Consider the following 26,095-nt stretch of genomic DNA (forward strand, 5'->3'; position numbering starts at 1 on the left):
TACATATTCTGTGTTCCACCTGATTATTTGTAGATTGTTTTGTGGCTTTTGGTGGCTGCAAAACATATAATTTGATGCCTAAGTAAATATGGATATTTACTAGTGGAGAACAGATTTTTTCAGTTTTCACTATGAACACTCTCACCTCAGAAATCCACAAATCCTGCAAATGAAGGATTAATTTGCTGTTTTATGCATTGTTTACCCTTAAAGTGATGGAGAACACCTTAGTAAGTGACATCACATAGTAGATAGGTTGTATATTGAAAGTTGGATTTGGCAGAATTTGCCAGTTTCTGATCTATTAGCAGAACCTTTAAGAACTCAGGGTCACTTTAATACTGTGATGAGACATTTAAGGAGGGTTTGTTGTCTATGTTGTTCTTGTTGAGTCATTTGTGATGTGTGACTCTTCATGATTGGATTTGGAATATTTTGATCTCAGGTCCTCCTGACTCCAGGGCCGGTGCTCTACTCAGTGCGCCACCTAGCTGCCCCTGCATTCTTGTTTAATCATTTGCAATTATTCATATGCATTTGGGAGAAGGAATATTAAATCATCACTCTTTCTTTTGGATGCTGGAATTTAAATATCATTCTACTTATATGTATATCCATGTGCTTTACAATATCTATGTCATCTATATGCAAACATGACTCATGTATAAGAGGTGGGTTTATTCATAATGATTCTACACTTAGAAGGATAGTTATAAAATAGCTCATTCTTTAACAATGGTTTGGGTTGTAACTAGCCCTGTGCCAGCAATACCCTTATCTCCTTCATCACTTCCATTGCACTTTTATACCACAAAGATACGCAGCAACATAAAACTATTACCGTCCACCACGCCGGAGTCCACCAAAGCAAATGTTTATGAGAACTCATATTAAATATGCAAAATGTATTATATAATAAATACATCTAAGAAAACTCAAAAGAAATATTGTTGGAACAGGTCAGGACCCATTTTTGCATATAGTTATTTGTACCTCCTAGCTTGTCTATTAGACAGAGGTCATCTCTCATGGTCTTACAAGAAAGATTCACAGATTTGACAATATCAGCCTCTTCCAAGTGCTGCTACCATAGGATATCCGATAACTCTCCTTTCCTCCTTTTCCTCCTCAAAATAGCCCTTGCATGGAAAACACAGCAGCCACAACCAGAAAAAAAAAAAAAACAACAGCAATTCTCATTCCCTCCTCACCCCCATCTGACAGCTCATTTCATTTTAGTTCTTCTCTTCCCAAACTGAGAAAAGCTAAAAATGCAGTGGGGTTTTGTGGCCAGTCAATCCTGAGTCAGAGGTTACTATAAATGTCTATATCTATATCTATTTAGATATATTTCATCATTTGATTATGGCTTATAAGGTTTTATGTTTGCTTTATAGAATAATGAAAAGAAGCTCATTTTAGTAAGTAGCTATGAAATTATATTACTCACAGTAAAACTATAGAGACATTTACTGAACCAATTGGTGATCAAGAAATAAAAAAGGCACTTCAGAACAAAAATAACATAAATTGATATGTCTGAAAACATAAATATGGTGTGTCTGTGTGTGTTTTTTAAATGGATAGCTTGATTTAAAATATAAAAATAAACTCCATAATTTTACATTAGCTTTTTCTTATTTTATATGTTTTTTTTAGCTAAATTCAGTAAAATTTTCAATGGGGACATGATTCATAATTTAAATTTTTCCTAGGATGTGATGTTTCCAGAACATCTCTTTTTGATGGATCATGAGTATTTAGAAAGTAATTAATGACTGGCAATCATCCACAACCTCGTAGTACAATTATTTTCTTTTCAATCACCTGTTATTTTAATAATTACAAAGGTAGCTCTGAGATTGCAAGTGAGGTTTTATTTTATTTATGTGGTGAATGAGAGAAATAGTGCATTCATTTGGCTTCCTAGGAGAGTTAATTTACCTAACATGGCAAATTGACTTGCTGGAGAGTGGCACCATCCTGAGATTACCTTCCCCACTTTTCCCCTTCACCCGCCCCACTCATCATCCAATCAGTTCTGACAATGCCTGGGATTTATATAGTGGGCTTGCTTCAACTTATTCTAGGCACTTTTTTAAACAAAGCTTTCTTTAATCCTCTACATCCATCTGTAACAGGTAAACTGGTATAAGAAAAGAATAAATTGCTTGAATTAGTTCAAAAGTTTTCAAAATATATTTGTAAAAGTTCTGGTGAATAATAGCAGCTATTTCACACCAAAACATCAACCAGTGGTAAATGGCCAGAGTTTTTAAATAAGGCCACATACTGTAAATTATAAAATTTTAGTCCATTTAAACCAATAGTTTAAACTTTAAGATAATTAAAGATACTTTCTCTTGCAAAGTAATACATTGGAATATGTTGGGTAGAAGGAACCTGATGGAACAATTACTGTTTTGTGTCCAATTTTCCAAAGCCTCATAACTCTCATCAATATGTACAATGCTTTTCATTACCTCTCTCTCTGTGTGTCTCTCTCTGTCTCTGTCTCTCTGTTTCTGTCTGTGTCTGCCTCTGCATCTGTCTGTGTCTGTCTCTCTGTCTCTATGTTTCTGTCTCTCTGTGTCTGTCTCTCTGTCTCCTGTCTCTCTTCTCTCTCTCTCCTCTCTCTCTCTCTCTCTCTCTCTCTCTCTCTCATCTTTTCCCTCTATGAATTATTGATCAAAACATCATGGACAAGGAAGAGACTGGGGATGTAGAGTCAGGAGACCTATTTTGAACTCACCTCCTCCCCAATGCTGTCAGAAGGCTTTTTAATGTCAATGTTGTCTTAGTTTGGGTTCAATATTAGAGCAAAAAAACACTCGTAAGTCTCTGAATATTTGAGGCAAAATAGCACTTTTGTTCATGCTTTGCAGATAATACAACACTATTTGGTTTACCCACTTGATTTCCCAAGTTCTTCAGACTGGTAATATTCAGGAAAATTCAGCATAGTAGGAAACTAACCTGTCAGGAAGACCTGGGATTAAATCATCTATTATATTGTTTCAAATTATGGGTGAGTAATTTAACTTTTCCATGGCACTGGTAGCTCCTTAAGACTATACATTGATAGAGGGAGGTTACTCACTGTTAGCCTTCCCTATAGCTATGAAATCACAGTTCCTGACTCCAAAGAAAATTATAGTAAGTATAACATATAAAACATAAATAAATTATGTATATATGTGTACATATATTCACATTATATATGTTATGTGCTGTATAAAACATATGGCACATACTTAAGTACATTAAAGTAATATTATGAAGAAAAGAAAGTAATATTATGGCCTTAAAACATTGGAGCTTATAGCATGTGCAAAATATTTTAGATATGACATAATGCTCATACCACAGTCCTCGATTATGACATTTATTGAGATTGTAGTGATTCAAATTGTCTAGCCTATAAAAAGTTACTCCAGAGAAACATAACAAATATTAAGTCTATAACATTCTTTTCCTGGAAGGTCTTACAAATGTTGTTTGGGTGAAGTGCCCACAGCTGCCGGGGCATTATTATGTGAAATGAAAGTGAGGAAAGTCATTAAAGTGTGCACTTTTATGGATAGCATACATAATAGTGACAACTAATCTGTGACTAAAATTATATATTCAGTTCTGGTATTATAAAGATGAAGTTCTGTAATTGTATTTATGCAGATGTTCATGGCTGTGCATTTTTCTAAAGAAAAAAAGTACCAGCAAAGAGACTTGTAAGACTAAGAATAAAATGTGGACATAGAAGGCTCATTGCTGCCTTCCTGGAGCTGTTTGCCTAATTAAGGTTACATTTAACCTCCAGCTGGAAGCCCTTACACACAGGTACTCTATCTGTTGTGTGTTATCAGGGCTGGCAGGGATCATGACTACTTCCACTGTTTTTCCCTGACCCTGCTGTTTCTTGGCTATTCCAAAGTAAAGAAGGAAGAAAGTAATGGTAAGAAGTTTCTCTCCATGACCTCAATTACTCACACATTTTCTCCTCTCATTCTGAAAAGGTGACTGAGATCAAGACAAGAGCATACAAGTCACAAAAAACATTTCTTACTAGTCAACTCTGGAAAACATGATAAAAGAGTTCACACTCAAGAGTTGGTAACATAAATTATTTTAATAATCTCTCAGAAAACATACTGTTCAAAATGTGCAGATTTGGAAGTAAACTTAAGAGTATGAGATGTTTTGTTTCTGTCCTTATAGCTCTAGCATTTGGTGTAATGCATTTCATTTAGTGGTTGCTTAATAAATAATTACACTTCCCTAACACAGTAAGGATATACAAGTATACAGTAGCAGTTAGCTTTTTCAAACTTGGCCTCCTTCCATATGAAAATATGTCTTTTCAGCAGAGTAGGATATGGCAAAACCGATAAGAGTTCAGTGTTCTTCAGAAACGCGTAGTAGTAGTAGTAGTAGTAGTAGTAGTAGTAGAAGAAGAAGAAGGAGGAGAAGGAAGAGGAGGAGGAACTGCAGCATCAACAGCAGCAGCAGCAGCAACAGCAGTAGTAGTAGTAGTAGTGGTAGTAGTAGTAGTAGTAGTAGTAGTAGTACTAGTGGCAATGGTGGCAGTGGTGGCAGTTTTGGCAATGGCAGTAGCAGTGGTGGTGGTGGTAGTAGAATAAGGAGGAGAAGGAGGAAGCAATTAAGACATTTGTACCATTGGTACATAGGCAGCTGGGATAGAGCACTAACCTTGTAATCAGGAAGACTCATCTTCATGAGTTCAAATATGGTCTCAGATATTTACTAGCAGTGTGACCCTGGGCAACTTACTTAACTTTGTTTGCCTCAATTGCTCATTTGTAAAATGATCTGGAGAAGAAATTGGCAAACCACTCCAGTATCTTTGACAAGAAAACCCCAAAATGGGGTCACTAAGAGTTGACCGTGACAGAAGTGACTGACCAACCTTTGGGAAGAGCAGTTTCATTTGAGTGATGAGGTCAGAAGACAGATGAGAGATGAGGAAGTAGAGATACTATGTCAACATTTTAAAGGAATTTAGCTGCAAAGAGGAGGAGGAATATGTGATGACAGTTGGGTTTATGAGTTATAGTAAAGGTTGTTTTTCTTTTTTTAATAATGGAGGAGAGTTAGATATATTTGTAGGCAACATGGAAGGAACCAATAGATAAGGGTGAGAAATTAAAAATTAGGAAAGAGCAGTCATATTAAAAGTTGGAAATTTCAAGGCCTATCTAGCTTAAACCATGCAGAAACTATAGCCATAGTATATGGACTTGATTAATGACTGTCCAGTCAATACCTGAAGATTTCCAAGTATGAGGAACTCTTCACCTTTTAATACAAGGCATTCTTATCTTCCTGACATTGAGCCTTTATGCCCTCCTTTACAGTTTTTACTCATTGTGCCTAGTTTTCCCCATTATGGGATCAAACAGGCCAAAGTTAATCCTTCATTTGCATGATAGCCGTGGCAGGAAGGAATTATGCTTCAAAATAGGAGGGGATGGGAATGAAGTTACATATGAAGGGATATTCTTTGGTTAAGAAAAGCATTACCTCTTCATTATTAAAGAAGAGATTCCACAGTATAACATATATGAAAAATGATATAATGAGTTAAATTCAATTGAATATATAGGTAAATTATTTTTCTTCTCTGGGATTCAGTTTCTTCATTTGTGCAATGAGTGACTTTGGTTAGTTGATTTCTAAGGTACTTTTTACTTATAATATTCCATTATTCTATTTGTTATGTATCCTGTCAGCTGAAAATATATGGGAAACATTATAAAGAGTATTATTTATTACACCAGAGGGGCTAAGGAAGGAATGTAATAAAAAAAATAATTAAACCAGAAAAACACAGCTTTTTCCTACACTATTTAAGGCATAGCCAATGTTACTTAAAATGTAGAGGTATTGTAGAAGATACATGGCCTCAGCTTGAAAGCTTACTAATTATACCTAAATGTGAAGTAAGAAAGCAACAAATCAGCTACATTTTAGGAACAGTTTAAGTTTTACCAGAGCTCTAACTAGGACAGAGTGATTGGAGGTTTATTTTAGAGTACTTAAATTTATGGAATGCCACCTGCGTTCACTGAGGTACATTGCGTATACCCTGAGGTGTATTTCCTTCTCCCAGCAACATCATACTGAAAAAAACAGCTCTTCTGTAGCTTAGAATCCAGGGTATGCTTCTAGGAGAGCTCCTGACCCAATATCCAGTTCTGCTCTTTCAGACACTCCTATCCTCCCTTCCTTTCCCTGAGAACAATTGCGCCTACTTATAACTCAGATTTTAGTGTCAGAGAAGAAAGCAAGCAATGTTTTTTTTTTTCTTCTTGAATTCCGGGGAGGATATAGACAACCTTATTTGTAGAATACATCCTAAATGCCAATTGTATATTTCAGTCTAGGAATCCCTAAACAATACCTGAAACGAAAGGCTGGAAACAAATAGAACAAGTAGGTACTGGGTACCTATGATAGATTGGGTTTACTGACAAAATAGTAAGGAAGGTTTTAGGAAACATCAGCAATTCTAGTGCATATCTATATCTATATACATACATACACAAATACACAAACAAATTTACATATATATGTGCACATACATACACAGCAGATTGGTGAAACATAATTTTGGACCCTGGGATAAATAATATATTTCTTGCTGAACCAAACATATTATTTTCAGATGTCATCCTCTGATATTTTCCTAGACTTTGGCACTGGAGGCCACTCCTTCCTTCTGACTGAACTCTCCTCCCTGGTTTATTTTGACACTGCCCCATCATATTTTTCCTCCTACCCATCTGACTGATCATTCTCAGTGTACTTAACATGCTCATCATCCATGCTCTTTCCTTTATGCATGAGTATACAAATATCTCAGGCCCTCTTCTCTCCTCTTGCTTCCTCTTCTCTCTTCCCCTGTCCTCTCTTCCTTTCTCTTCTTCTTTTCTCTTCTGTTCTCTCTCTCAGTGATCACATCAAATCTCAAGGATACAAAGGTCATTTTCACAGTCAGTCAATAAGCATATATTAAGTGCTTGCTATCAGTTAGGCACTGTCCTAGATGCTCTGGTTACAAAGAAAGTCAAAAGACAGTCCTTATCCTTGAGGAGCTCATAACTCTAGTGAGGAAAAAAAAACAGACAAAATGTACAAACAAGCTAAATGCAGGTTAAATAGGGAATAGCTAACAGAGGGAAGGCCTTGGAATTAGGAAGGATTGGGAAAGGATTCCCCTAGAAGTTGGACTTTTAGCTGGAACTGAGAATAACTCTTAGACTTCTGAGAAGACTGACAGAATAGAAAATTTGTTATCTCTATGCATCTCCAGCAATCTCCTACAAATCTCTACTTAGGACATAGCACAAGTATTTCAAATTCAACATGTACAAAATGACTCTCTATCTTTCCTCCTAAATATACTATTTCTATTTTTATATCATTCAAAGACACTACCATTCTTCTCATCCCTCTGGTTCTCAAACTATGAGTCATCCTCAACTCTTTATTTTCAGCCCACTCCTCTCACCCATATCCAGGTGGTTGCAAATTCTCTTTTATTCTACCTCTGCAACAAGTCTAGAATCTATTCTCTTCTGTCCAATCATGGGTCTCTCCTCACCTCTGGCCTGGATTATTACACATCATAATTAGATTTCTCTGTATCTAACCTTTTTTTTTATTCCATCCCTCATCCATTCTGTTACCAAATTGATATTCCAAAGATACAACTTTGACCATGTCACTCTCAAAGTTTCATTATCACTAAGATCAAATATAAGATGTTCTATGTTCCATTTTAAACCCTTCACAATCTGGCTCCATCTTATCTTTTCAGGCTAATTATTTCCCTTTATCATTCCCTTCATTCTGTCTTTCAATGCACAAAACTGGCCTACTTGAATTTGCGCAGCAATCCAGCTCCTATGCCTTTTCTTAGGCTGTCTCTGGCCCCTGAAGTATTCTCCCTCCTTTCCTGAGAAATCACCAAGGCTCAATCCAATAGCAGCTTGTTTAAGAAAAACTTCTGTGTCTGAAGCATGCCTTAATAATTTGCTTTTGGCTGTCTGAGTTAGAAGAATCTGAGAACAAAAAGTCACTGTGTCAAAAAGTTTATTATGGGACAGGCACTGTGCTAAGTGCTGAGGTTACAACAAAGGCAAAGACATAATATTTATCCTTAAGGAACTCCCATTCTAATGGGAAACAACATGCAAGAAACTATGAACAAAAAAGACAATGCAATATAAATGCAACGCAATCTCAGAAGTAAGAAACTAGCACTGGGAATGAGGAGAAGTGATCTTGCAAATACAGTATTTGAGCTGGGTCATGAAAAAGGTCAGGAAAGCCAAGATAAAGAAGGGATGAGGGAGAGTTTTAAGGTATGGAGATCAGGGAAATGGAGCGTAATGTTCAAATAAAAGCAGAAAACCAGTGTAGCTAGAGCGTAGAGTATATGGTAAGGAGTTAAGTGAAAGACAACTGGAAATATCGGAAAAGTCCAGGTTGTGAAGAGATTTTAATTCCAAATAGAGAACTTTATATTTGTTCCCATAGGTAATAGGGAGCTAGAAGACTTTATTGAATAGAGAAGTGAAACAATCAGACTACACTTTAGGAAAATCACTTGGGGAGCTGACAAACATGATTCACAGTGGGGGATGACTTGAGGCAAGCAGATCAAGCAGCCTGCTCAGTAGTACTTTTAATGCAAAATATTTTATTAATCTATTTTTAATTTTTTTCTTCTAAAATCATGAGTAAAGCCTGAGTACAGTTAACTATAATTGTATGAACAATGCCACTACCATGTTTCCATAATTAGGTCCACTGAAGCTCAATACAAAGGGAGGGAGGTTGTATTCCTTCCTAACAAGTAGGGACTGAGTAACAAGACTAATGGGATCAATCTATACAAATGACATTTCTAGCTAATGAGGCAAACTGTGCCACCTATGAAATGAAAGAGTTAAAGAACAAAGGTAATCTGCTCTCTGAAAAACAGAGAGAATTTATGTCTCACTTAACTTCAAGGCTGAGCATGAGACTATCAGAACCTGCTATTATTATGTAACAGGATCAAAGAGGTGGTTATCAGTGCCCTTGGTAGATGAACATAAAGGACTTTTAATTAGGTAACTTGTAATTGCCTTTCATATTACTTTATGATAATGTTTTGAATTAATAATATTAGATTTTTAATGTAGTAGAGGCATACATTTTCAAAATTTCTGTAAACTCTACCTTAGAAAAGGGAAACACCTTAAGTTACAAGCTACCAAGGTTCACCATCCAGTGGCAAGATAAATAAATTTTATACATACATATATATATATATATGTATATATATATATATATATATATATATTAATTTCTTGAAGTTTGTCAAAAAGTAGAATATGGTATTAATATATCACAGAATTCATGACAGTTTATAGTACTCTCTTAACAGTAGTGCTTTGCCCTTGTGTGACATGTAGTAAGATGAATAGGAGGGCAGGAAAAACAAAAACAAATACTAGGGTTATGAAAGCAGGAGACATCAAAGGAAATGGTAGGGGGAGGTACCTATAAGAAGTCATAGTTCATTTAGAAAGATACTTTGCATTGAAATGAAAAGAAAGCCAGGCCTTTTTTGAGTCTCATTATTAATAACTTATACCTGATTGCTTTTAGCAAGAAGACAGTGATCTAAGAAAAGAAAAAAAAAATCAATATGCTTTTAACTTTGTGTTTGTTTGCCTTTGTTGTTATATTGCAATGCCTTAAGTTATTTAGCAAATAATTTATTTTTTTTAAATTTTCCTATTGTCTTAGTGAATTTGCTTTCATTGGTGGTTACTTTGTGAAATGCCTCCTACTGTTTGGTAAAGCAACAGAGCAAGGAAAAGCAAGCGTTTACTTGCAGTAAATTTATATATTCTTGATGAAATTCTAAGAATGAATCTAAGGAATGTTCATTTCTACCAGAGTTCAAAAATAATAGAGAGACCATTTAGTTTAGATCCCTAAAACTAAGGACTACCAAAGAAGCTAATACACTTGCCCAAAGTTGTATAAGTAGTTAACTGTTGGAGATAGGAACTGAACCCTATTGTTTTTTTACTTCAGATTCAGTGTTTTTTAGGTTGCACTATGGGAAATAAACAATGCTTCTAAAGCATGATATATTCTTACCTATCATTTATTTGTATGGAACTTATTTCATGAAGACTCTAGCTGGGGAGAAGAGGGATTAATTTCCTGATCTTCTTTTCCAATAGGCATTTAGTCAGTGTTTTAATATATTTTATTTCTAACCTTCTTAGGATATTAAAGTATGTCAAAATCATTTTAGTCTCTTTTCTTATTTTATTTTCAGCATGGTGGAATCAGGTGAGTTATAGCAAAATGATGAGAAATTGACTTTCCTTTTATATGGAATAATTATGAAACAAAGCAATAAAACCACCAACCAGTCATTTTTAAAAGAAAAGTATTTAAAAAATATCAGTTGATTTAACTTTTAAAAATATAAACTATACAATCTTATAAATAGTAAATAAGTGGGCAGAGCCAAGATGGCAGCTGGAAAGCAAGGACTTGTTTGTGAGTTCCCCCCCCCCACAGGTCCCTCCAAAAACTTATAAAAATGGCTCTGAACAAATTCTGGAGCTGCAGAACCCACGGAATAGCAGAGGGAAGCAGGGGTCCAGCCCAGGGCAGCCTGGATGGTCTCTGGGTAAGGTCTATCCCATGAAGCGTGAAGTGGATCAGAGCAGAGCCCAGCGTGGGTGGCACCCAGACCAACCAGATCAGGAGCCGCTGGAACAGGCCCTAGAACACTGAATCAATGAGCTTCTCAACCCACAAACACCAAAGACAACAGAGAAGGGTACTGTGAAAAGCTGAGGGGACAGAGTGAAAGGAGTTCCCAGTTCAGCTATTGCCCTGAGGGCAGTGGAGGTGGTACAGCTGTGAGGACAGAACTACAGCTGCAGTTGCTTCTGCCCCCAGGCCCACCTGGTGGGAGGAATAAAGTGGTGGATAGGAATGGGAGTGCAGGGCTAGCTTAAGATCTGAGTCATGGTCCAAGTTTGCTGTTCTTGGGGGAGGAGGAGCACTGCTGTGGCAGAGCTTGCTGTGTAGAAATAGCTCTGAAAACAACAGCACAACACCTTAAGCTTGCAACAAAATACTTTCTGCTCTACAAGCCATCATACCTTGACAAAAAACTCAAGGGTCAAGTACTTGGCTGGGAACATGGCCAGGCAGTGAAAACACACTCAGATTCAGACTCAGACTTTGGAATCTTTCTTTGGTGACAAAGAAGACCAAAACATACAGCCAAAAGAAGTCAACAAAGTCAAAGAGTCAACATCAAAAGCCTCCAGGAAAAAACATGAACTGGTCTCAGGCCATGGAAGAGCTCAAAAAGGATTTGGAAAAGCAAGTCAGAGAAGTAGAAGAAAAATTGGGAAGAGAAATGAGTGGGGTGCAAGAAAACCATGAAAAACAAGTCAATGACTCGCTAAAGGATATCCAAAAATACTGAAGAAAGTAACACCTTAAAAAATAGAGTAACTCAAATGGCAAAAGAGAACCAAAAAGCCGATGAGGAGAAGAGTGCCATGAAAGGCCAAATTAGCCAAATGGAAAAGAAGGTCCAAAAGACCACTGAAGAAAATACTACCTTAAAATTTAGACTGGAGCAAATGGAAGCTAGTGACTTTATGAGAAATCAAGATGTTATAAAACAGAACCAAAGGAATGAAAAACTGGAAGACAATGTCAAATACCTCATTGGAAAAACCACTGACCTGGAAAATAGATGCAGGAGAGATAATTTAAAAATTATTGGACTACTTGAAAGCCATGGTCAAAAATAAAGCCTAGATATCATCTTTCAAGAAATTATCAAGGAGAACTGCCCTGATATCCTAGAGCAAGAGGGTAAAATAGAAATTGAAAGAATCCACTGATCTCCTCCTAAAAAAGATCTCAAAAAGGAAACTCCTAGGAATATTGTTGCCAAATTCCTGAGTTCCCAGGTCAAGGAGAAAATACAGCAAGCAGCCAGAAAGAAACAATTTGAGTACTGTGGAAACACAATCAAGATAACACAAGATCTAGCAACTTCTAAATTAAAGGATCGAAGGGCTTGGAATATGATATTGCGGAGGTCAATGGAGCTAGGATTAAAACCAAGAATCACCTACCCAGCAAAACTGAGTATCATGCTCCAAGGAAAAATCTGGACTTTCAATAAAATAAGAGGACTTTGAAGCTTTCTATGTGAAAAGACCAGAATTGAATAGAAAACTTGACTTACAATCTCAAGAATCAAGAGAAGCATGGAAAGGTAATCAAGAAAGAGGAATCATAAGGGACTTACTGAAGTCTAACTGTTTTGTTTACATTCCTACATGGAAAGATGATGTGTATAATTAGTGACACCTCAGTATTAGGGTAGCTGAAGGGAATATACATATGTGTATGTGTACATATCCATATATATACATATATATACACACATATATATATATATATACATAGATATGTATCTATATATGTATATACATATGTGTGTGTGTGTATATATCTATAGACAGAGAGCACAGGTTGAGTTGAATATGAAGAGATGATATCTAAAAAAAAGTAAAATGACATTAAGGGATGAGAGAGGAATATATTGACAGAGGGCAAAAGGGAGAGATTGGATGGGGTAAATTATTTCACATAAAAGAGCCAAGAAAAAGCAGTTCTGTTGGGAGGGAAGAGGGGGCAGGTGAGGGGGAATGAGTGAATCTTGCTCTCATCAAATTTGAATTGAGGAGGGAATAACATACACACTCAATTAGGTATCTTACCCCACAGGAAAGAAGGAGGTAGGAGACAAAAAAGGGGGGATGATAGAAGGGAGGGCAGATGGGCGAGGAGGTAATCTAAAGCAAACACATTTGAAAAGGGGCAGGGTCAAGGGAGAAAATTAGATAAAGGGGGATAGGATAGGAAAGAGCAAAATATATTTAGTCTTTCACAACATGAGTATTGTGGAAGTGTTTTGCATAATGATACCCATGTGGCCTGTGTTGAATTGCTTTCCTTCTTAGGGAGGGTGGGTAGGGAGGGAAAAGGGGAGAGAATTTGGAACTCAAAGTTTTAAAAGCAGATATTCAAAGACAAAGTTTTTGCATGCAACTAGGAAGTAAGATATACAGGCAATGGGGCATAAAAATCTGTCTTGCCCTACAAGAAAGTAAGGGAAAAGGGGTTGGGGGGAGTGGGATGACAGAAGGGAGGGTGAACTGGGGAACGGGGTAATCAGAACATATGCCATCTTGGAGTGGGGGGAGGTTAGAAATGGGGAGAAAATCTGTAATTCAAACTCTTGTGAAAATTAATGCTGAAAACTAAAAATATTAAATAAATAAATGATGATTTAAAAAATAGCAAATCAAATCAAAATAACTTCTAAAATCATGGTATCTGTCACTGGATATGAATAATTCATGTATTGAACACTTGCTCCATGTAAAGCACTACAGTTACAAACAGAAAAGAAGAACATTCCCTGGGTTTAAGGATTTCATATTCTAGAAAAAAATGAAGAAGACACAGCCACAAGCCTAATGGAAAGATCTCATCATTCTTAGGGTGCAAAGACTAGATAGATTCTAGTGTATTGTCTTTGGGATCATTTTTGATAAACCTGCATCCATTTCTCATGTTGAATCATGAAAATTCCAAGGTTTCTGGGGCTAAGGATTTTCTTTTCTCAGTTTTTAGTATTGTTGGCTGTTTAAGAGGCTAAGCCTGAAGCCCCAGTGAAGGGTTTTTAGCCAGGATTATAAGTTATGGGGACAGGTTGATAACAGGACTAAATCAGGGGAGGGGATATAGCTTTGCTGACCCCACTAGAGCCATAGAGGTAATTCGAATGCCTTTCTGCTTCATTTAGGATGACTTGCCCATTATTACCTTTGCAGTTGAATGAAGGTCTGGGGGTATAACAGTCCTTGTCTTAACAAGGATTGCTCCCTGTGACTAAATATTTATCTTAGGGACAGATAGGAAATATGTGGTATGTGATGTAATTACAGTTTATGTGTACCCAAAATGAAAAAAAATTCACCTTTAATGGAGTAAATGTATCAACTTGTTACTCTTTTGGTTAACTAAATAGTCATAGAATTTTAGGAGAAACATGTGAATTATGGATTTAGAGGCAGAATGGAACTTTGAGATCATCTTATTTCAGTCCATCAGGCTTGTTTTTGTTTTCAATGACAAAATTTCTTCCTAGAGGAGTGAAGTGACTTAGTCAAGGTCACGTAGCTTGTTAGTGACAGAACTGGCTCTTGAATTGAGATCTCTTGATTCCCATCTTAATGCTCATTTACCTAAAATATAAATTTAAAAAGTCATTAACATCACTGGCAACTTAACATTTTTATATAGTATAAATTGTAACTTTATGTTATATAAATATATATGTATTGGCATTTTTATTTTATTTCAATAAGTTTTTATTTCAAAAAAATTCCAAGTTAAATAATTCCCAAGAGATACTGGAAATAGAGAAATCATTTAAAACAAGAAATCTGTTAGGGAGACATCAGTTAAAACAAAAATACTTTGAAATAAGGATAAAGATTTACTTTCCAACCAAGAAGCATTTCTCACTAAAACTCTGGTATATTTGCAGCTTCATTGAATAGTCACCCTGTATGCTGTTCCTTCAGAGTCAGAAACAGCTGGTATATGAAGTACACCAAAATAGAAAAAAAAATCTAGGATTATGTGGTTTCAACAGGCCCTTTACTCCATCAAAGCTTCAGTGTTTTCAAGTTCTTTTAGCTCTATAGCCTTGGATATTTTCGGTATTTCTGCATTCTGGGATTGCTGCAACTGTCTTTCTAGACAGACTTTTTTTCTAAATTAGATATTTACCCTCATTTGTTGCCAAACACTGTTATATAGGACTGCCTTCTGCTACTCACAGAAGTCTATTACTTACCATGTTTATATTACTTATAGCATTGTCCTTATGATTCTTTATCTTCTTTGCTTCTTTTAAGTTAGAACAGAAAAGAGATACAAAATCTCCTCAGCCAATGCCAATGGGCTATTTCAGCCTGGTCGCACACATCTACTATATTTTCATCTTTATCAAGATTGGAATATGTTTGTAATAACAGAAAAACCATATGTTTTCAATAAAATTATATGTTCAATTTTTTAAAAACTGATTTGTCAATCATAAAGCACTAAATAAATGTGAATAATCATGCTTATTTTGTACCAGATCCAAAGTTTACCATTTATTCATCTGAAGTCTGCCAATGTTATTTTTCTATTTTTTCATCAGTTATACAACTTGCTAATATGTTTAGATGTTTGCTTTTCTAAAAAACATTCCACACTTTATTATTTAATTTTTTGTTTTCAGCATTGAGCTCCACAAGACATTGAGTTACATATTTTCTCCCCATTTCTACCCTCCCACCCATTACAAGATGGTGTATATTCTGATTTCCCCATTCCCCAGTTAGCCCTCCCTTCTGTCACCCCACTCCCCCCCATTCCTTTTCACCTTACTTTATTGTAGGGCAAGATAGATTTCTATGTCCCATTGACTCTATATCTTATTTCCCAGTTGCATGCACATACAACTTTTTTTGAGCATCTGCTTTTAAAACTTTAAGTTCCATATTCACTCCCCTCTTCCCTCCCCAAACACTCTCCCTAAGAAGGCAAGGAATTAAAAATAGGCCACACATGTATCATTATGCAAAACACTCTGATAAATACTCATGTTGTGAAAGACAAACTATATTTCCCACCATCCTATCCTAACCCTCTTTATTCAGTTTTCTCCCTTGACCCTGTACCTTTTCAAAAGCATTTGCTTTTGATTACTTCTTCCCCCATCTGCCCTCCCTTCTATCATCTCCCCTTTTTTATGCCCTTCCCCCTACTTTCATGTAGTGTAAGATGCCCAATTGATTATGTATGTTATTCCCTCCTCAAGTCAAATCTGAGGAGAGCAAGATTCACTCATTCCCCCTCACTTGCCCCCTCTTTCCTTCCAATGAACTGCTTTTTCTTGCCACTTTTATGTGAGATAATTTACCCCATTCTCTTTCTCCCTTTCTCCCACTCTCAATATAGTCCTCTCTCACCCCTTAATTTTATTTAATATTTTTAGATATCATCCTTTCATATTCAACTCACCTTGTGTCCTCTGTCTATATACATGTATATTCCCTTCAACTACCCTAATACTTAGAAAGGTCTCATGAATTACACACATCATCTTTTCATGTAGGAATGTAAACAAAACAGTTCCACTTTAGTAAGTCCCTTGTGATTTCTCTTTCTTGTTTACCTTTTCATGCTTCTCTTGATTCTTGTGTTTGAAAGTCAAATTTTCTATTCAGTTCTGGTCTCTTCACTGAGAAAGCTTGAAAGCCCTCTTATTTTATTGAAAATCCATATTTTGCCTTGGAACATTATACTCAATTTTTCTGGGTAGGTGATTCTTTGTTTTAATCCTAACTCCTTTGACCTCTGGAATATCATATTCCAATCCCTTCGATCCCTTAATGTAGAAGCTGCTAGGTTTTGTGTTATCTTGATTGTGTTGCCACAATGCTCAAATTGTTTCTTTCTGGCAGCTTGCAGCATTGTCTCCTTGACCTGGGAACTCTGGGATTTGGCAACAATATTCCTAGTAGTTTTCCTTTTGGGATCTTTTTCAAGGGGCAATAAGTGGATTCTTTCAAGTTCTATTTTACCTTCTGACTCTAGAATACCAAGGCAGTATTTCTTCATAATTTCTTGAAAGATGATGTCTAGGCTCTTTTTTTCATCATGGCTTTCAGGTAGTCCAATAATTTTTAAATTATCTCTCCTGGATCTATTCTCTACATCAATGGTTTTTCCAATGAGATATTTCACATTGTCCTCCATTTTTTCATTCCTTTGGTTCTGTTTTATACCATCTTGATTTCTCATAAAGTCACTAGATTATACTTGCTCCAATCTAATTTTTAAGGTAGTATTTTGTTCAGTGGTATTTTGGACCTCCTTTTCCATTTGGATAATTCTGCCTTTCAAGGCATTCATCTCCTTATTGGCTTTTTGGAGCTCTTTTGCCATTTGAGTTAGTCTACTTTTTAAGGTGTTATTTTTTCAGCATTTTTTGGATCTCCTTTAGCAAGTCATTGACTTGTTTTTCATGGTTTTCTTGCACCCCTCTCATTTCTCTTCCCAATTTTTCCTCTACTCTCTTACTTGCTTTTCCAAATCCTTTTTGAGCTCTTCCATGGTCTGAGACCAATTTCATATTTTTCTTGGAGGCGTTTGATGTAGGCTCTTTGACTTTTTTTACTTCTTCTGGCTGTATGTTTTGATCTTCTTTGTCACCAAAAAAAAAAGATTATAAAGTCTGAGTCTGAATCTGAGTGTGTTTTCACTGCCTGGCCAACTACTTGACCCTTGAGTTTTTTATCAGGGTATGACTGCTCCTAGAGTAGAGAGTACTTTTTCCCAAGCTTGAGGTGTTGCACTGTTGATTTCAGAGCTATTTCTACACAGCAAGCTATGCCACAGCAGCACTCCTCCTCACCCAAGAACCACCAACCAGGACTGCAACCCAGATCCAAACAAGCTCTGCCCTTCTGGTCTGATCTGCCACTTAATTCCTCCCAATGGGTGAGCCTGGGGCTGGAAGCCACCACAGCTGGAGCTCTGGAAGCAATTCCAGAGCTGCACCACTTCCACTGCTGTGGGGCTGGGACTGACTGCACACTCCTTTCACTCATATTCAGCAGGTTTTCCACTAACCTGCTCTGTTGTCTTCAGTGTTTGTGGGCTGAGAAGTCTGGTAACTTCCACAGCTCAATGACTCAGGTGTCTATGGCCTGTTCTGCCAAGCTCCCAGTCTCCCTTGGTCCTGGCATGGACCACTCTGGGCTGTGCTCTGCTCCGCTCCCAGCTCCGTGCAATAGACCTTTCCCTGTGACCATCTAGGCTTTCCTGGGCTGGAGCCCTGCTTCCTTCTTCTATTTTGTGGGTTCTGCACCTCTATAATTTTTTCAGAGCCATTATTTACAAGTGTTTGAAGGGACCTGGCAGAGAACTTAAGCAAGTCCCTGCTTTCCAGCCACCATCTTGGCTCTAGATGTTTGCTTTTTTAAAACTTAATATTTTATTTTCCCAATTATATTTTAAATTTTTTAACTTAAAAAATGATTTCCAAATTTTATCCCTCCTTCCTTTCCCTCCCCCTAATACAATAAGCAATCCAATACAGGTTATAAATGTGCAATAACGTAAAATATTTGCACATTAATCACTTTTTCCAAGAAGACTCAAATTTAAACAAAAAAGAATAAATATATTGAAAAACAGCATGCTTCAGTTTGTATTCAGACAGTACCAGTTCTTTCTCTGAATGTGGATAGTATGCTTCATCATAAGTTCTTTGGGATTGTCTGAAATCATTGTCTTGCTGAGAATAGCTACGTCATTCACAGTTTTTCCTTATACGATATTGCTGCTACTATGTACAATTTTCTCATGGTTCTGCTCACTTCACTTTATATGAGTTCTTTTACATCTTTCCAGGTTTTTCTGAAATGTATCTCCTTGTCATTTTTTATAGGACAATAATATTCCATCACAATCACACCATAGTTTCTTTAGGCAATTCTCAATTGATGGGCATCCTCTTGATTTCCAGTTCTTAGCTACCACAAAAAGAGCTGCTACTCATATTTTTGTACAGAAAGCTTCTTTTCCTTGTTTTGTCTTTGTGAAATAAATTTAACAGTAACATTGCTAGGTCAAAGAGTATAAATAGTTTGATTGCCCTTTGGGCATTGTTCCAAATTGTTCTCCAGAATAATTGGATCAATTCACAACTCCACCAACAGTTCATTGGTATCCCAGTATTCCCACATCTGCTCTAACATTTATGATTTTTACACGTACTTTAATGTGATTTTGTTATGAACTTAGCTTTAGGTGACAAAAATATCGTGTATTGTATTTGAGTCAATATACATTCAAATTATGAAAAAAAATGCCAATATGAATATCACCTTATCAATAATGCTCTCTAAAATCCACTATGAGCTTTCTGTTATCTTAAGTTATACTTGAGTTATGTAAGTTATATCATTGCATATTTCTCACAAATATGCCTATTCTTTTATTTTATATTTTTTATTTTATTTTATTTATTTTATTTTATATTTATGTGCATTTCCTCATAGTATTCATCATTATCATCTTAAAGAGACCTGTTCTGTAAATGGCATTGCCTCACTCAAAGTGAGAATTTGCAAAGACCTTAGTTTAAAAGGGCCAAGGTCATCCACTAAATCCTGGGACATCTCCAGTTATCCTGATTGATATCTGGCCAGTGTTCCCAGATAACTCTGGAGGAGAAAGTGAGGCTGGTGACTTTGCCCAGGCCTCCCTCATTCAAATCAAAATCAATCACAAGTTATGTCATCATCTCCCTGATTTCATGGTCCTTTTTGAGAATGAAGGACAAACCACAACCACACACAACTATAGCAATATACTTCATTGAATTAGTATGCTACAGCTTTTTAAGGTTCTTCCAAAATATTGAATATGTTATTTTCTTCTCCCCCCCTTACAAATAAGAAAGCTATAGACATCTTTGGACAAATAGTACTTTTTAATTTGAACTAAATTCTTAGGGATGTAATAATGGGAGCACTATTCTTGGCCCATAGTAAACCCTTAATAAATGCTCATTTATTGATTGATGTGTTAAAATAGATAATCAGTATTATGAAGCTTGTCATATACTGTCAGATTTCTTTTGTGAGACTGCATTAGTTTCCCATGCCACTAGGAATGTATAAGTATACCCTGTTATTGTTGAGTTTTACTATAATTGCTCATAGAACAACTAAATCTCATGTTGAAAATTTTAATTTGAACTAGTAAATAAGTAATTTCAAAACTTTTTTTTTAAATTTGATTGAATGGCATAGTTATCTGCTTAAGAATAAAGGTAGGAATATTTCCATGTATCTTATACTGAAGTAAAGCTAAATTTTGAACCATTTGCTGTGTTTATCTAACTCCTATCTACTTGCTCCTCTAGACCCTTTCACTGCTTTGACTGAACTTGGTTTTGTTTTTTGTTTTTTTCTCATATAACTGATTAATACTAGGTTTTACCTCCTGTATTCTAGAAACACATAAACTTTGCCCATTTCTCTCTGCCTTTCTTTCACTGTCATTCATCTGCTCTTCTTACCAGTTTTCCTAAATGTTGGATCCACATAATATCTCCATCATCTTCCTATGACTTTTTCTTATGATTTGTATGATGTTTTTCATAAGCATATGCTTCCTGAGTGAACAACATGCAGTGAATTACCATTTTTTCTGATTGACTTCTTAAAATAATTAAACCATTAAGCAACAAGACCTGGTTAGACAAACATGTCGATGGTGATGATTGTGGTGGTAGCGGTAAAGGCAACTATTATGATGATGAATAGAAAAGAAAATTTAGGAAATAAAAGATTAGACTTGGAGAGTAGATATTCCTTATTAAAGAATAAGATTTTAATACACATTTATCAAATGACAGTACATTTGTTAAGTTGTACCGGTTCACAAAATAATGATGTAATTATTAATCACAAAGATTCATAGCTCACTCTCCTGTAAAGACTGATGCAAAATAATCAAAAGATGACCTTTGAAGAAATAGGTGGGTTGAACTTTCTGTTTCTCATATAAGGATAAGGATAGTTCTCTGCTTCTCACTTCTACCATTTACAATTTCAGCACTTGCCAATAGATTTACAGACAGAATCTTAACATCTTGTTTTGGCTATAATAAAAGGATAACACCTGGAAAATGGCACCATTGTGCTAAATCCTAAATCAGCTTAAAAGTTGTTTCCCTATTCATTTTATTTGTTTATTTGTTTTCCTATCTATCCATTCATTTATCCATTTATTTCTTTAGTCAGAAAGTATTGTATCTGGGATCCTTTGAACAGTATACAATAACTGTATATGTCACTCCTTTTCTATTAAGACTTTTCTATTAAAAAAAACTTTGCTGACTATATGATAATTTTTGAGTACTGACTTTGGAGTTAAAGGATCAGGATTCAAATCTCTTTTCTCCCATTTACTAATAATGAAGCTAAATTGCTTATAATTACTGGGTCTTTATTTCTGCATTTGTTACACAATGGATTTGGACTAGATGACCTCCAAGGTCCCTTCCAACTTGAAATCTATTATTCTATGATGCTAATTGCTAGGTGTCAAACTTTCTTTGTTGTCACATGGATGAAAAATGTGAGGAAGAAAAGACAAAAATGGTGAAATTAAGGTTGTGATCACACCTCTGTGACACTATATTTTATTCTTCAAATATAAAGAAATGGACCTTATTCACATGCTACAATTCATAATAAGGGATGGTTGCAGATTAAGGCAAACATTCCGTATTTCCATTTTCAAAAGCCTCTTTCTCTCCTGTTAAAGTTTTTCTTCTAAACCAAACTAGATTTAGTAATTGTGACTAATTGTAATACAAATATGTACATTAAACCAATTTTAAAAGCTAAGAAGGTAAAACTTGTGCTGGTTATTTTTATGGTTTTTTTTTTTTTTGCTTTTCATGTTTAATAGAAAGTAAATTCAGGTTCATATCTTTTCAGGACCACAAAATAACATTTTAAAAAGTGGAGCTGCTTGAGTTATAGAACCAAAAGAAAAGCAGTAAAGCTGTAATGTGTTTGCATTTATGAAACACCCCAAACCAATGTTTATAATGGAAATACTGACAGACTATAAACTATGGCACAGCTAGTGGGATATAACAAGAAAGGCCTTTAAAAATGGAACCTGAAGAACTGGGTGGTGAAATTTATCGTTGTCTAGCAAAGTTTGCTAAACAATAAGTTTTAACCAAATCCTATAGCATTTGTTTCTAGATAAACATCAACAGGGAAGAACTTTACTGCTTCTTTTTGTCATAAAACCTCCACACCTAAAAAGAGTAGCTCTATTTATTTTTATTTCATTTATTTTTTCTTTCTGTGAACACTTGTACCTTTGCTCACTTGAAGAAAAGGCAAATATAAAGAGCTCTATGTGCAGCATTGCCTAATTTATCTGACTTTCCTAGAGAATTAGGCATTTCCCATGGATAAATTCTGCAAACAATTAAAATATCCCACCAAACATCAAAAATTTTAAAATAATCATTTATACCATTTTCATTGGAATTTAAAATGAATTAAATATTTTCTTCCCCCTTTTTACAGAAGGTACTGAAAATTGTGGTGATCATCAGTTTAGATCACTGATGGTAATTTAGGTTTGTTAGTTGTATCTATTCATATATCACAAATCTCTAGCTTATTCATTTTTTTCTTTTTAGTTTCACTGAATATATACTAGATATTCATACAATCAAAGGTTCAGTACTCATCCCTATGTCTTTGATCTTCTAGGTGGTACAGTAGATAGAGCACTGCATCTGGAGTCTGGAAGACCTGACTTCAAATCTGGCCTCAGATACTTTTTAGGTAGGTAATATCAAACAAGTCAGTTAACTTCTGTCTGCCTCAATTTTCTCAATTATAAATGTGAATTATAATAATACTTATTCTCCAGGTTTGTTGTGAGTATTAAATAAGATAGAATTTGTAAATGCCTATTTATTCCTTTTCTTTAGCCTGTCCCCATCTACTTCCCTTCTGTAATGCAATGCCCAGATCTAAACAATGTTCTCCAAAAGAAATAAAGTGTCCGATACATTCCTCTGTTCTATAAGTCTAGTGACCACATAAAAAACCAACAAAACAAAATTACTTTAATATTGTATGACTTATTCTTGATTAAGCTTTTCTGCTTCTTTTCCATTCAAAATATTCATGCATCATCCTTTTAGTCATATGTTTCAGAATTTTGCCAAAAATCAAAGAAAGACCTTCCAGCCTATTGGTTCCAACTATAGTCTTCTTATTTTTTAAAATTTCTTTATCTAGTCGCAGTATAAGAAATCTAGATCTATACATTAAAAAACACTTTAAAGTTTAGCTAGTCCAATCATCTCATTTTATAGATGAAGAAAATATGGCCTAAGAGAGTATTATTAAAATCCAGAGAGGACAGAGTATCTAAGAAGAGTAATTGGTGCACAGAATCAAATGTTATACTAAGGCCAAAAACTGAGTTGTTTTTTTTTTTTTTAAAGATCATTGGATTTGACCATTAAAAGGGCACTGACAATGCAACAAATTCTTTTTAATCCCTATTGACCCCCTACTGAGCCTTAACTGTTCTATTGCTAAGGCTAGGGACATGCAGGTCATCTATGCTCAGGGAATGTGAAACCAATTAAAAGCAAAAAGACACAAAGCCAGAAACTCTTCTAGAGAAATGAATGTGCTTTATCTACTATACTCATTCAGTAGCCTATGGTAGTGATATCTGTCAAGGTCTAGGAGAGTGCCTAGAACCTGGCTTCTTCATTTTTGTCTTACCACTGGCCTCTGATGACTCTGGAGGAGCCTGTGAGACTGAGGACTTTGCATAGCTTCACTTAAATACAATCCACTCAAGTCACCCTTGATATGTCATTGGTCCTCTTTGAGAACAAAGGATGAACAAAAACAAAAGATGCACTACCAGAAGCTCTGAGGCCACTCAGAGTTTTTCCTTTCATTGTTTTTCTGCCCTTATATCTTATAGTTCTTGAAAATATGGACTAGAGTCAAGTGCAATGATCTGTACTTAACTCAGAGCAGTCTCCTGGGAGGTCAGGTCTGAAATTGAATGAAATGAGATATTCATTATCCATCTAACAGTTTTTTAAAGGAGGTTTTTTTTAAACATATCACTGAAAGGATATTGAGAGCAGGGAATAGATTCTCATTCAGGAGAAAGCATGAATGCAGCTCCCAAAGGTTGTTCCCATGGCTGGGCTACAGTCTAAAGCACAAGAAATGTTTCCAACCCCTTCTTTCTTGAATATTTTATACTCAAGAGACAAGAAACTTTACATTAGTGGCCTGAGACTCTGTCTTCTAACAAAATCAGAACTTGAGGCCTATTACTATAACATTACAGGAAAAAAAAAAACTACTACAACTTCTACAAGTGTGTGAAAAGGTTGGAAGATTAGACTATTATGCCTATCTTAAAACCAAAGGATTTTAATGAGAAGGTGATTCCTGCTGCCTATTGATTTACTTCAATTGGATGCCCCATAAACATCTTAAACTCAACATAACCAAAACTGAATTTATAGTTTGCGCAACACCCCCCTTCATAATCTTCCTTTTTCTGTTGAAGATACCACCATCCTTCCAGTCATCTAGGCCCAGAAACTAGGCAAGACACTCAATATATACATCCTCTTCTCACTTTTGATACTGATACTACCCTGGTATAGGTCATTTTCACTTCATCTGCACTATTATAACTTCATCACATCATCATCACTGCACTATTATAATACTCTGATACTTGATCTGCAATCATAAAACTCTTCCCACTTCAGTGGATATTCCACTCAGCTTTCAAGGTGATTTTCCTAAAGTGGTTCCCTAATCACACCGAAGATTAAATATATAATTTTCTATTGGGTGTTCAAAGCTCTTCATAACATAGCTCTCATCTCCCATTGACCATCTCTGCCCTTCTAGTCTTTTTACCTTTTAAATCTCCCATGTACTGTCCAATTAAGTGACACTGGTCTCCTTGCTGTTGCTTATAGAAACAGCATGCTTATAGAAACTCCATGGAAACAATGAACATGAGATTGAACAAACTTTGAGAGATAGGGGAGGATAGAAACTTTAGTGTGGAAAATGAGGCAGTAGATAGTTTTTTTTTTTCCAGCAACTCTTTTGATTTCTTCATATTCCAGAGAATGTTATCAATTTGGTCTCTAGTTCCTTTGCCTTTTTAAAAATCATCCTGCTCTTCTGGTAATTGTTGGTTCACATAATGCTGAAGCCTAGCTTGCAGAATCTTAAGTATATATGAAATGAGTACAATTGTTCAGTAATTGGACATTCTTGGTCATTGGTCATCTTAAGGACTGGAATGTAAACTGATCTTTTCCAATGCAGTGAGAGCTGCTGAATTTTCAAAGTTTTCTTCCATATTGAGTGCAGCAGTTTAAAAACACTAACTTTAGAAGATGATGGTGTGAAAACAATGACTTACCACAGCTCTCTTACCAACTCTGTCAGATACCTCTAAAAAAGTGAATCTGAGCAGATTTGAGAAAGATAGAAGACACTAGGATATTGAGTGTGGCAAGCTTCAAGCCTAGGACAGTCCCCAGGATTGACTGAGTGGATTTATGGGCTGAGAGAGCACCTGGGTATGGGAAATTGTACCCAACCACAACAGAATGGGTACTTTAGGTATTTGGGAAAATAGGTGGAGTCCTACAAAATTCTTTTTATGACACAAATATGGTACTAATGTGTAAACCAGGAAGAGTCAAAACAGAGAAAGAAAATTATACACCAATTTCCTTAATGAATATTGATGCAAAAATTTTAAATAAAATATTACCAAAAATATTGCAGCAAACGATCATGAGAATAACACATGATGACCAGGTAGGATTTATTCCAGGAACGCAAGGCTGGTTCAATATTAGGAAAACTATCAGTATAACTGATCGTATCAACAACAAAAATAGGAGATATCACATGATTATCTCAATAAATGCAGAAAAAGGTTTTGATGAAATACAACACCCAATCATACTAAAAACACCAGAAAGAATAGGAATAAATGGAGTGTTCCTTAAAATTATAAGCAGCATCTATCTAAAACCATAAGGAAGTATTATATGTAATGTAGATAAGCTAGATGTATTCCCAATAAGATCAGGGGTAAAAAAAAAAAGATGTCCATTATCACCAGTATTATTCAAATGGAAATAGAAATGTTAGTTTTAACAATAAGAGAAGAAAAAGAAATTGAAGGAATTAGAATAGGCAAAGAAGAAACTAAGTTATCACTCTTTGCAGATGATGATGATTTACATAGAGAATCCTAGAGA

Source organism: Trichosurus vulpecula, chromosome 4, assembly GCF_011100635.1.
Source record: "Trichosurus vulpecula isolate mTriVul1 chromosome 4, mTriVul1.pri, whole genome shotgun sequence".
NCBI lineage: Eukaryota > Metazoa > Chordata > Mammalia > Diprotodontia > Phalangeridae > Trichosurus > Trichosurus vulpecula.